The sequence below is a fragment of the Carettochelys insculpta genome, chromosome 1, assembly GCF_033958435.1.
Source record: "Carettochelys insculpta isolate YL-2023 chromosome 1, ASM3395843v1, whole genome shotgun sequence".
Lineage (NCBI taxonomy): Eukaryota > Metazoa > Chordata > Testudines > Carettochelyidae > Carettochelys > Carettochelys insculpta.
Genome location: NC_134137.1, coordinates 227608718 through 227622665, shown reverse-complemented (window position 1 = coordinate 227622665; position 13948 = coordinate 227608718). Strand labels below are relative to the sequence as shown.

General features: G+C 42.3%; 1 protein-coding gene across 2 annotated transcripts in view; it reads right to left on the bottom strand.

The window, feature by feature from the left end:
- STXBP5L (syntaxin binding protein 5L) overlaps positions 1-13948 on the bottom strand; it is a 443298-nt gene that overhangs the window by 409010 nt on the left and 20340 nt on the right. The window lies entirely within an intron of this gene.

Here is a 13948-nt window from a genome sequence, read left to right as displayed (position 1 = left end):
AACATACATCTGAGTCTGCAGATGGCTGAAACAATAGCAACATGGTCCTTAAACTGGAGATTATGAACATGTTTTAGGAGGAGGTAAGGAAATTTGCCCTTCTGATATTGTCAAGTGGGAGAAATGCTCCAGCTAGATGTGTGGGAATAAAAGAGTCCCTATAAGGGAATTTAGCAAATTAACTACTGCTGATTATTGGCTCTCATTACTATGTAGTCCTCAAATTGCGAAAAAAATCTAACCTATACTGGTAAGAGAAATGCTGCTGACATAATCATTACAAGTTGCACCTCCCTGGTCTGGAATGCTCAGGATTCAATGGGTCCCAAACAAGAGAACTTGCTGAACCAGGGGAAATCCACAGCTTCTGCCCCCAGGCAGCCTGCATTCTCAGGAGCTGCTACAGCCCCAGCTTCCTGCCTACCCCAGGGACTCCAGCTCAGGCTTCCCAGGGCTGCTATGGGACTCCAACCCTGTCCTATGCTCCAGGGACGATGTAGCGGGCAGGTCCAGCCCCAGCGCCACACTGTCACAGGGCAGCCAAGAAACTCTGGCTCCAGCCCTATGCAGCCACCTGGCAGCCTAGAGCTCCGGCTCTGGTCACTGTGCTGCCATGGGGCAGACAGACGCTGGTTCCAGCCTCAGATGGGCTGCCCCCACAGACACTGGTCGGCCCTAGGACTCTGGTCCTGGAACATCTGTGGTCCCTGTTGCCAGATGAGAGTGTACCAGATTTGAGAGGTGCAACCTGTATTACAGTAGTAACTAATTATTGCCAGTGACATAGAAATTTAACAAAGACTTAAGTTACTATGGTTCCAGTAGCTCTTGCTGGGAGATCTGCTTTGCCATATATATATATGGCAGCATTACTTCAGAACAAACAGCTTAGTTTTCTCAATATCCCAACCTGAGCTTGAATACTGTGCAATACAAACCTTCAAATGTCAAACTTTCAAGAACCACAAAGATTTTGAAGTGGGCCAATATTCTCTACTGCAGTGATTCCCAAACTTTTTGGCATCATGCCCCACCTTTAGATCTCTGAGCAACCTTCACTCCCCCTCACCTCCTCTTTACCATCATCCAACCCCACTTTAACAAAATATTCAATTTGTAATTTAAAATAAACACAAAAACTTGATATAAAAATGTTATTTAAAATTAAAAATAAGCTCAAATAGTTCTTCTTGTCCCCTTGCATGTGCCTGGTTCAGCCCCAGCCAGCCACCTGCCTGAACCCCATGCCAGCCGCCAGAGCTGCCCACACCAGCCGCCTGCCAGCCGAAGACCTGCACTGCCACAGCTACCCGCCCAACCCCCATGCTGGTAGGGGCAGCCACCATCCCCCACTATCCCAAGCCACTCAACCCCCATGCTGCTGAGGCCAGCTGCCCGGGCTCCACATTCCTGGGGCCAGCCGCCCACCTCCCAGCCCAAGCCATATGAGCCCCATACTGCTGGGGCCAGCTGCCCACCCACCAGCCCAAGATACCCAAGCCATGCGCTGCTGAGGGCCAACTGCCCAAGCGCCCCGCGAGCCAACTTCGAGCCCCTGCCATCTCACAAAGCCAGGCACCGCCAGCTCCCTGCTCTTGCCCCATCCCCACCCCCTCACCTAAGACAGGAATCCCAGTCCTCTATCTAAGCCCATCCTCCTTGTCCCCCAACCCACACTCACTCACCCCTGCAGAAGGCAGCTAGCTCCACTTGGGTTTTTGCTGCTGCCTGCTTTTTATAACGGCGGCGCTGGGTCACCCACGTAAAATGGCAGGGGCTGAGAGCTGGAAGCAAAGGCCAGCTCTTTCTTTGGGTGGGGAGAATGATGGGGCACTGGGTCACCTCGTGCCCACCCAGAATTTCTTCATGCCCTTCCAGTTTGGGAAACCATGCTTTACTGTCTCCGTTCTTTGGTTCTTTTTACCCCCTTCCCCCATTCCCCAAAAATTCCAGTACTGTACCAATAACATTTTCTTGCAGGGTTTTCCTGGATAGAGCTTGAAAGTGGTTTCCTTTGGATCTAGAGGCCTGGAAGGTCAGAGATTTTATAAAAACCATCTGTGTCCACATTTTTAGCATTTTCTATTTTTATGGTGTACAAAGCATCATTTTTTTTTATTCAGAAGTTTTGTTTGAGTCCAAGTAAAGGACAGATGGATATGTGGGAGAGGAATTATATTTGTGTATGACTTAGCAGACCAGTGGCTAAGCTTGCTGAAAACTCAGGCCCTTCTGCTTCCATCCTTTCCTGATTCTTCTTTTTCAAGCTGATTATTGATTGGGCTCCCTCACTATTTGTGTTCCAAATAATGTATTTTTCATCAAATGTACATGAAATGTTGATTAAAAATTATATATTTCAAACTAAACTCATTTTAACCATAGTGTGAGATACTCCCGAGAAAGAAAAGGAAAAAAAAAAAAAAAAGCCCTCTTCCCAGAACAGAGTGCAGGTAACTGGGCTAAGAATCTCTAGAGAGTTAAAGAACAGGAAGATGTCCTATGATCTGTATTTTTTGCAAAGGTCAATATATGAACTTTTCTACATTAAGTCGAAGACTGAATTCCAGGAACAGAGAAAAAGTCATCTGAGTAGCTGATGGCCCTTTTTTAATACTGACCCACAAACAGCCAATTATCAAGGTACAAGGATACTAAAATCTCAGTGAAGATAAGTGACTACCACTGTTAGAACCTTTGAAAACTCTCTCTCAGCTGAGGGGAGTGCAAAGCAGAGCACACAGTACTGGAATGATCCCGGTCTGTAACAAATTTTTAGTTTATTTTCTAGGGAATGGGGGTATCACTATATGGCAATATGCATCTTGCAGGTTAAGAGTCAAAAACAAATCCCCGGAATTTAGCAAAGAAACTATATCTCCCAGAGTCATCATCATGAACTTGTCAGACTTCACAAAATTAGTTTAGTTGCCTTAAGATTAAAATCATCCTCAATGTTCCATTTTTCTTTGGCATGAGAAAGTAAATCAACTAGAAGTCCTTTCCCTCATGTTCAGGAGAGAACGCCTCTATCATTCCTAAACAAAGAAGGGAGTTCGTTGTCTCAGTAAGAGCTCATGAGAGGTGTTCCTGAAGCAGGATGAAGAAGAAAGCAGGTAAAGAAGGAAGGTAAAAGGGATACAGTTCAATGTTACAGTCTCCAAGACCTTGTAGTAATCCAAACCCATACATAAACAAAAATGAGAAAGTTCATCTCCAAATGTGGAGAGATGGGCAAATTGTTAAAACTGGTGAACTAAAAATTGAAGAGGGTGTTTCAGTAATGATGCTAGCTGAACAGTCTGGCCTCATCAACGAGTAACATTTTTCCTCTGGAACGTAAGGACTTTGGAGCTGTGGGGGGAAGGGACAGACAGAAGCTGAGAAGTCATTGTGTCTTTGCAAGCCATAGAATCGGGTTGGATAGGAACACTGTTTGCTTTGTGACCTACTAAATTTTCTTCTGTTTACAGGTGTATAAATTCCCACAGGATTATAAAGTAACTCCTGAGCCTTTCAAAGTGTGCAAGAACTCATTTGTGTTCTCATCTGAAAACAACTGCACACACTCAAAGGGAAAGCCCTCTGCTGATCTTTGGACTTCTCCAGGAAAAGGAGAGAGTTGGATCCAGAATGCCAAGCACATAATTTCTGCTGTAGAAATTATATAAAACACCTGAAGGGATGTCCTGACCAGTAACTATCCTTCAGGAATGATGGCCTGAAAATTATTGTTTTGTTCCAGTGGAAGGTGTTTAATATAAGCAATAAGTTGTGTAGTTTATGTAATTATATTTTGCCATGATCATATGGTAATCTGTGCTTCAAAATTGTAAAGTTGTAGATGAGTAAGATTTCTATCAGACAAAAGCCATGCACTTCTTGTCTGTCATAGAAAAACAGCCTGCTGTAGTGTTGTTTGACCCATTTATTCATCAAGTCCACAATTAGAAAAGTAAGGTGGGATGAGAGAATAAGAATTCAGAGTTTTAATTCAGCTAAATGTAAACACATAAATATAGGAGCAAAGTACATATGCCATAATCACAGGATAAGAGCTTCTAACCTAGCTGGAAATCAGTGACTTTGAAAAAGATTTGGGGGTAGTGATGGGCAATCATCTGAATATGAGCTCCCAACCTACCAATGCAATCCTGGTATGCAAAAACAGAGGGATCTCAGGTAGGAGTAGCTAGGTTAATTCTTCCTCTGTACTTTGCACTGGAGTGACTGCTATTGAAATACTGTGTGCATAATTCAAGAAGGACATTCATAAATTGGAGAGGGTTCAGAGACGAACCACAAGAATGATTAACAGATCAGAAAATAAGCTTTAAAGTGAGACTCAAGAAGCTCAGTCTATTTAGTTTGACAGACAGAAGGTTCAGAGGTGACGATTACAGGCTGTAAGAACCCGCATGAGGAACAAATATTTAATAAACAATTTTTCAATCTATCAGACAAACATATAACATGCTCCAAAGACTGGAAGTTAAAGACAGACAAATTCAGACTGGAAGTAAGGTATACATTTTTTTAACTGTGAGACCAATTACTCACTAGAGCAATTTACCAAGGGTCACGCCGGATTCTCTACCATTGACCGTTTTAAAACCAGGATTTTTCCTAAAAGATATGCTCTAAGGATTATTTTGGGGAAGTTCTGTAGCCTGTATTTCACAGGTGGTCATATTCAATTATCATAATGGTACCTTGGAATCTATGAACTATGGCCAAACCCAGTTTCCTTCTTTGACAAAATTACTGGCTGAGTGGATGCTGAGAGGAGCTTTAGTCATGATTGACCTTGATTTTAGTAAAGCTTTTGATGCAGTCCCACAAGACATTCTCATAAGCAAACCAGAGAAATGTGGCCTAGATAAAATAATTATAAAAGGTGGGTGCAAATCTGGTTAAAAGATTATATTCAAAGAGTAGTTAATGCATCTGAGCAAAACTGGAAGAACGTATCTAATTTGTGGGTGAGACTAAAACGGGAGGGATTAGAATTCAAGATGACCCTGAAGAACTGGCCTGAATCAACAAGATGAAATTTAATACAGATGAGTGCCAACTCCTGTGTTTAAGAAAAAAAATCAAATGCACAAATACAAAATGGAGTATAACTAACCAGGCAGTAGTACTTCTGAAAAGGATCGGGGGTTATAGTGGCTCAGAAACTGAATATCAGCCAACAATGTGATTCAGCTGAAAAAGATGCTTTTATCATTCTGGGGAGTGTATTAATAGGAACATCAAAAGTAACACATAAGAGTTATTTTTTCTACTCTATTCGGGAGTGGTGAAGCCTCAGCTAAAACTCTGTATACAGTTCTGGGCACCACATTTCAGGGAAGATGTGGACAAGTTAGAGATAATCTAGAGAAGACCAATAAAAATGATAAAATTATTAGAAAATCTCACCTACAAGGAGAGGTTAAAAAAATGATCATGTTAAGAAGAGAAGACTACTGGAAGCCTGATTAAGTCTTCAAAATAATTCAAGGGCTGTTATCAGGGGTATGGTGATCAACTCTTTATTACGTCCACTGAAGGTAGAGCAAGAAGTAATGAGCTTAATCTGCAGCAAGGGAGATTTAGATTAACTGTTAGAAAAACTTCATAAGAAGACTGAAGCATTGGAACGTGCTTCCCAGGAAGCGTGTGAAATCTCTGTCATTTTGGCCTTTTAAGACAGGTTAAAGACAAAACAGCAATCAGAAATGGTCTAAGTTGAGGTGGGCAACCTATGGCCCACACTCTACCCGGAACTATCCTGGGAGAGACTCAGGGTTCACCCCCCCTCAGCACACATCAGGGAGTCCATGCTGGTGCTCCAGCACCGTGGCCATCCCATGCATGGTGGGAGCATCAGCACTGGCTCCCTGCTGAGATGGGAGGGACCCCTGAACCTTGTGGGCCAGATCAAGACAAGCTGGGGCTAAATCCAGCCTGCAGGCACTGCCTGGTGAGGGAGATAGCAGCTCTGAGTGCTTGTCTTCCTCCCTTCCCTGCCCCCATACCCTTTGTCATCTGGCTTGGAGAACAGCAGCATAGAGTATCACTTGCCTAATGCTTTCCCCCTGCTGCTCCTATTGGTCAGAATTGTGGCCAATCGGAGCAGCAGAGGCCAGTTCCTGGGAATAGTGGGGGATGCAGAGCCACAATCCAACATGCCACCACCCCACCACCTTCCATGCCAGAGACAAATGTGAGGAGTGGTGGACACTTGATCCTGTTCCTCTATATTTCAAGAATTCCCCAAAAGCTGGTGAAGCTCCAGAGGAACAAAATGATTGCACCAGGGCTGACCATCTGGCCCCTACAAGTATGAATTGTGTCATGCTTCCAGGACACACACTGCTGGATTTTGAAGGAGAACCTGATCTCAGTCTAATGATAAATGGAAGAACTATAACTTGAACTGGAGGTTTTATTTATGAAGTCAGAGATCTAACCAACCAAATTAATGAGGCCACGTGAAAACCATTATTACGGAAACTAGAATCCTGTCTGATTTTCCTGAAAACACTTTGAAGCACAGATAAGAAGGGAAAGTAATACAAGAACATGGCAACTCACAGTCAGAGTCTTGTTTTGCCTAACAGGCAATTATTGATATAATAAGAAGAAAATGCCCACAAAACTAGAAATCATTTACATGATTAAATGATCTAAATAACAGATAGCGGGACCACAAAGGGAATTCCAAAACAGAAGCCCTGTGCCCTGTGAATTAAAGGCACAGCTTATTGTTACCATGGGGGCGGGAGCTAAAAAGAGGTACAGAGAAGACAATGAGAAGATGGGGTTTCCCATCACCTTCTCTATTTTTTGTTTCTTTTTGGGGGCATGCTGATCCCTGGAGGCAGAAGAAGTGAGTTGTACCTGTGCTCCTCAGACCATATCCAGGCTACATCTACACTACCACAATCTGTTGACAGAAGTTACTGTCGGAAGATATCTGCAGACAAAACTTCTGTTGACAGATTGTGGCCACACACAAATGCAGATCACTCTTGTTGATCCGCTGTGTCAATGGAGAGTGACCAGACTGCCCAGCCACACTCTCAACATAGCAGCCAACTGGAAGCACAGGAAACAGGGCTGCCTGATGAGCTGGAAGCCCTGTCTCTTGAGAGAGGGGCCTCAAGAGTGTCCACACAGCCTTTTTGTCAACAGATTCTTTTAAGAAATGCCTTCTGCCTCATGCAGGGGGGAGGCAGAAGGCTTTCGACAAAAGTGCCGAATTCTGTCAACAGAAGGCATTTTTAGTGTGAACACTTTATGAGTTTTAATCAACAAAACCGGAGTATTGTTGACAAAACTCTCTAGTTTAGACACAGCTATAGTGTCTCCCAAATATATAAGATGTTTTCTTGTAAACAAAACAAAAGTTGAAGATACAATTTTAGTCAAAATCCTTCTTTAATATTTTGAATTCCTTTTTCAAATGCTAGAGAGATGAAATAAACTCCGCATTCCTACCCCCCGTATTCATGTACATCTCATGAATATTCTTTATACAAATAAATTATCTAGACTTATGCAGGAATAAAATTAATTGGATTTGCCAATGTTTCACTCCTAAAACTGAAAATATTACTAAAACTGTATAAAACATAACATTGTCATTTCAGTTCAATTAAGCTACACAGGAGATGTAATCAGATTCTTTCGTAGCTGTAGCAACAAAATCCCACTAGAATTTAGTATGCATGCAACAATATAATTATTTACACAGTGATGATACAGTCTAATAACTCTTGTCCTACAGCAAGATATATTAGTTTGTAAAGCTTTCTCCCTTCAAAGTATTTTTGATCTTTCATAAATAACTACAGAAAAAAACAGACCTAAAATTGATTTTGAAAGTTTTCCATGAAGTAACACAGTATATGCTCAGTAACAGAGAGAAAACTGTGTTAGTCTATATACTATGAAAACAAAAAAGCAGTCAAGTAGCACTTTAAAGACTAACAAAATAATTTATTATGTGATGAGCTTCTTCAGATAATAGCCATACCAGAACAGACTCAATATTTAAAGCACAGAGAACCAAACATAATAATCAAGGTTGACAAATCAGAAAAATATTATCAAGGTGAGCAAACCAGAGAGTAGAGGGGCAGAAGGTGGCGGGGGGAGTCAAGAATTAGATTAAGCCAAGTATGCAGAAGAGCCCCTATAATGACCTAAAAAATTCCCATCCCGATTCAAACCATGTGTTAATGTGTGGAATTTGACTATGCTACTGGGTTGCCTTTTTGTTTTCATAGTATATGCTCAGGAATTGCTCCTGTGTAATTTAATGTAAAGTTTATAGAAGCCTGTAGTTCTGTTAACATTTTCTAGATACAACATTAGGGAGGGGGTTAAAATTTGAAAGCAGGATTAGTTTATTCAGGTGGTGAATTATTTGAGGAACTATTTTTTTTCCAGAATGGATAATGATGATCAGGGTTATCAAACAAGATTGTAGATTCTATATGCAACGTGCCACCAATATGCTTTGTGTCCTTATGTAAGACACTTAGGTCTTGCCTATACTGCTACACTCCTTCACTGTAACTTTCTCACTCAGAGGTTTGCACTCCAGCCACAGCAAGTTACATGTCCTTAAAGCTCCAACGCAAACAGGCTTCCAGTGCTGGGAGAATGCTTTAAACTTACAAATGCAGACAAAGCCTCATGCTCTTTGGCCCCAGTTTAGCTAAGTATTCAAGAGAGCAGTTAAGCCCCATACTTAACTTTAAGCACATCCCACTGAAGTGAAAAAGAGTTAAGCAATTAACTAAAAATAAGCCTGTGCTTAAGTGGTTTGCTGAACACTGATGAATTTATGAATTGGGGCCTCTATGCTTCAAAGACGTTCTGAACCAGCTTCATAAGAAATGTATAAATATCACATATTATTTTTATTGATGTTGAATGCAGAGGTGGACAAGAGCTTTGAAAGAGTGCATTGCTACACATGGGCTATGTCTACACTAGCTCCAGGACTTCAAAAGGGACATGATAATGAACCTAATCAAAAGATGCTAAAGAGGTGCTTCCATGAATATTCAGTGCCTCATTAGCATAATGGCAGCCCCATCACTTCAAAAGTGACGCTTTCAATTGTGTACGGCTCATCTACACGGGGTCCTTTTCGAAAGGACCGTGCACACTTCGAAATCCCCTTATTCCTACAACCAAATAGCAATAAGTGGATTTGAAGTGTGCGGGGGTCCTTCATGTACACGAACCGCACATGATCAAAAGCAGCACTTTCAAAGTGCCACAGCCGCCATTTTGCTAATGAGGCGCTGCATATTCATGCAAGCGCCTAATTATCATCTTTTGATTAGGTTCATTATCATGCCCCTTTTGAAGTTCTGGGGCTAGTGTAGACCTAGCCATGGTGGAACCCAATGCAACAGTGCTCTTCTTCCTTGCTGTGTCTTTGTACCTGGGCCCGCCCCATTACTGAGTTCTCTGCTCAATGTCCACAAGAAATGGAGCATGAGCAAGTCAATACTGGGCTTCCATCTCAAGACAAGGGAGATACAAGAAAAATGTGAGAACACACCAGGCTTCCTCTCAAGACAACACCTAGGAGACAAGATCACTAAAAGCTCTGAGTTTTTTGAAGGTTTCCCAGTTTTCTGTCAAAACAAACAGTTGAAACAATAAAAATAGCTTTTGGCTTTGCCCCTTTCTTCCTCATTTTTCCTTTACTCATGTCCACTGTGAACCAGTATGAACTATGTGTAGCTTTTTGTTCCTTTTGCCAATCCCTCATTTTTCAAAATGTCCTCAATTTTGGAAAAGTGAGGGTTACAGAATGCAAAAGAGAGGAAAAAAGTGCATCTGCCATTCTAACTTTTCTTAAATGTGAGGATGTTATCAAAAATGCACAATGCAACAGAATTACAGTTTCCTTCTGCTATAGTATATATTTTAGAACAGGAAGATTTTTGAGATTTGAAAAGTCACAAGGGAACAAAAGGTGGCAATAAACAAAGTTAAAAAGCTACAACAACCTTAGATTCATTCATTTTATTGCAGCTAATGGGGAAAATACAAAACTTCAGAATTCAATAGTTCACAAAAGTTTCGAAAAAGTAAAAAGCTGTTCCATTTGGAACTCTACAAAATGAAAACGACTTCAGAAGACTGTTTTTTCCCCATTTTTTCCCCGTTACTAGCAACCATCAAGGATGTTTTTGATCTTTAGATCATATACAGACCTAGTTAAAGCTGATGACTGCACCAACCACTCTTAGGTTCACACTGATTATAGAAGAGCAACCACTCAGGTCTGATCTTCTGGGGCGCTGGTTCTCACATGCACAAAACAGTGTTCCATGGTCAACGTTAACCCTGGAACTCCTCATGAGCTTCTCCCATTGACTTTCTGCTGTGAAGACAGGCACGGAAGCTGACAGCTGAAAAGTTCATTTCAGGTACCAGCCATTGACTTTCCAGTTGAATATAGACACAGACTTGGTCTCAAATTGTTTCTTCCATTTAATACCCACATGTGCATAGACTGCTGAAACACAGAAGCTATGGCCCAAAGACCACCTGGGCAAGGCCCAAGCAGAAGCTAAGCCAAAGGAACACCAGGGCTGGGAATTGATTGGTGACAGCTCCACGCATCCAGGTATCAGAAAGCAATGAAAAAGCCACAAGAAAGCCACGTATACACTTGACATCTTCAGTAATGAGTAGTCACAAGCATGATCCTCGCTGTCAGGGAGCAGAGACAGAGCTCGTTGGGGCATAAGACTTGCTGAAAAAGGGATGTGTGGATTCCTCTTTGCTTAAGTCTTTAAATCAAGAATAGATACTTTCCTAACAGATATATCTTAGACCTATATTTTAGGCTTGATGTAGGAATTCTTTTGGGTGAGATCTGATTTCTGTAGGAGGTCAGATTAGATCAGAATGTGTGGATTTTAAGGGTAGAAAGGAACATTCACAAAACTGAACATTAGAGTACACTGTAAAGCCCATTTATTTTCAGAGATTTGTGGATGAGTTGTCTAGTTATTCTAATGCAAGGGTTAAGGTTTTCATTATGGACTTTTGAGTACTATCTAATTGTATTTTTAATGTGCAAAAAAATCTGAAATCATGATAAAGCTTTTTTAAAATTATTAAATATATAAAGAAATAATGTTGGCGTATATTAGTCACATACAGTATATCCTGTAAAAAAGTTTCAGATTCTATTTTTAATCTATCTCAGTCAAATGCTTCGTATCATGGATGACATACTGGACTTCATTAACAAACATATTTGTAGTCACTATCGTAACTTCTGGTATGTAAGAAAAGTTATGCTTATATATCTATATTAACTTTTTTTTTTTGTTTAAAAGTAAAAACAGTATAAATCACATGCCCCTATAATTTCTATATTACTTAACACAATCACGAAACTGTAACATCCTAAATGCATTATGCTGAGTCAAGATGATTGCCATTGCATTTATCATCTTTGGGCTCTATTCCCAGAAATCGTTCAGCTTTAGTTGTACTACACACTTACAATATTATGTGCTCTAAGATGGGCGGTTTTTCTGTCTGAGAAAGATAGCAAATTACAAATACTACTTTTAAATCCATTAAGAGTAATAGTTATTTGGTCCTTAATGCAAATACCCTCTAAATGAAGTCCTTCTGATCAGTGTATTTTTAACTGTATATGTGCCTCAATAAGAACTTTAACTCAGCTTTAATGTATGTACCTTTAAAATAAAGCCTTGATTATCTGGGGGAAAGGGGTTAGCATGCAAAATTACACGTGATACTTATTACTTCTGTATTCTTATTGTGAATTCCCATTTTTGATAATGTATTCTTATTTTTAAAAGTTATAAAAATAATAAATATAAATAAATATCCAGTTTAAATCAATGGAGTTTATATAGCTGATTAAAAGCACAAGAATCAATCTAAAATTTCTCAAAAAACAAACAGCACTTTGAAAATGGACATTAGCATGTGTCAAATCATGCCTCTAGGAAGAAAACTGCAAGCTCGCATCAGGAGCTTTCACAAGGTATCCCTCTCTCATAGAGTTTTAATCCTCATTCTTCTTTTGGTGGCAAGGACCCAGAACCAGCAGATCTTCAGATATCTCAGGAATCTGCTGAAGGATAAAAACCAGTGTGTACAGACCCTGTGTCTCTATGCTGCTACATTCTGCTCCTGGCTCCCGGCTCCCCCCTACTGGCTCCCACAAGCCCCGGGGAGTGGGGAGCCAGGCTGCTGCCTGGTTCCTGGGTCCCCTGGGCTTGCAGGAGCTGAAAAACAGAAGTTTCCTAGCTCCCACTGTGGAAGGGAGCCAGGAAGAAGCCACGACTGGCTCTCCCCAGCTGCACTCCTGCCAGCCCCCCACTCCGAGAACCCCAGGATTTCCACTTGCGTTAACACACGTTAAGTGTGAGTCAAAATCGCGTATACTGGTGGTTTACTGTACTGACCCTGTAATACCTTTAAATTGAATTTCCACACTGCAAAAGGAGACACTGTTTAGAAATTAAAATTGTCACAATCCGTACTAACTTCCAAATGATTATTATGTAGTTGGAGGAGGGACAACCATGATTTTCATCAGCAGCAGATAAAGAAAAGGTGGGGGCCCTGAGACAATAGTCCCAAGTCCTCCCCACACTTAAAAATATTAATGTAACATCATTAATGCTTTAAAATCTATTCATGTTTATTATTGCTAATGATGTGTAAGAAAATTACTTAAATAATTTTAACATAAGAATGACATGACATTCCTTTTGTTCCATTAAAGCAAATGGTTTACACAAAATGGAATTATGGAGCCTTGGGTCCTCTCATGCCTAAGGGCCCTGGGGCAACTGGTACTTTTGCCCTTACGCTAGTCCACCATGGGTTCTCACACCTGGCCCCTCTGCCTGCCTACTCAGGGTATCTCTGCACTGCAAGCAGGCACAGCAGCCTGGCCCATACTACTTAACTCAGGGTCAAGAGGCTCTTTCACTGAAATTTAAACTTCTGAGTTCAAGCTGCAGCCCAAGTTCTGGAACCTCACACTTCACAAATCCCAGGACCACAAATCTTTTCAGGATCTAATTCAGGGATGGAGAACCTTTAGCCCACAGACTGAATCCAGCCCATGACTTGCTTTGATATGGCTTGCAAAGCTCAGAACTTCCCCTCTCCCTCTCCCCCTCCCCCGGGCTGCAAGTCAGCACTGGTGCTTCAGCCGCACTGAGTGGCACCATGGCAGGACTGCTGGCACTGGCTCCATGCCACAAAGGGCAGGGGGGACAGCCCTGAGCCTCATGAGCCTGATCAAGGCAAACCAAGAACAGATCTGGGCTGAGGGCTCTGCCTTGCCGGGAGAAGCGGCTGTGAGAGCTACAGGGAAGCACTATGCGCGGGTACTGCCCCATACTTCCCATTGGGTGAACTGCGGACGGTGGGGGTTCTTCCCTGAAGCACACACAGCTGCACACATTATCCACCATAGGAGCTGTGCCAGGTAGGCACCTGTGCCCCATCCTTGACCCCTCCCAAACAGACCCCACACCTAACCCCGGCTCCTGCATCTCTGACCCTTCCTGACCCCACGCCCTTCAGCCCTTTCCTGCACCCTCTCCCCAACCAGATCCTTCACTCCCCACCCTGCTGCTGTACACCCACTTCTGGACCCCAGGGACCCCACCCCTCACCCATGCCTGCAAACCCCCCTTCCAGACCTACAGCCTGATACTGCACCCTTCCTCACCCCACTCTTGCACCTTCTTCCTCCAGCCTAGACCCCCAATCCCATTCCTATACCATACCTTACACCCAGACCCTGCACCTCCACCCCCATCCTACTCCTGCAGCCTGCCTCCCACCCCTTAGCCCACTCCTGCACCCTAAGTTCCACCCAGACCCTACACACTCACTCCCAACCCACTCCTGCACCCTC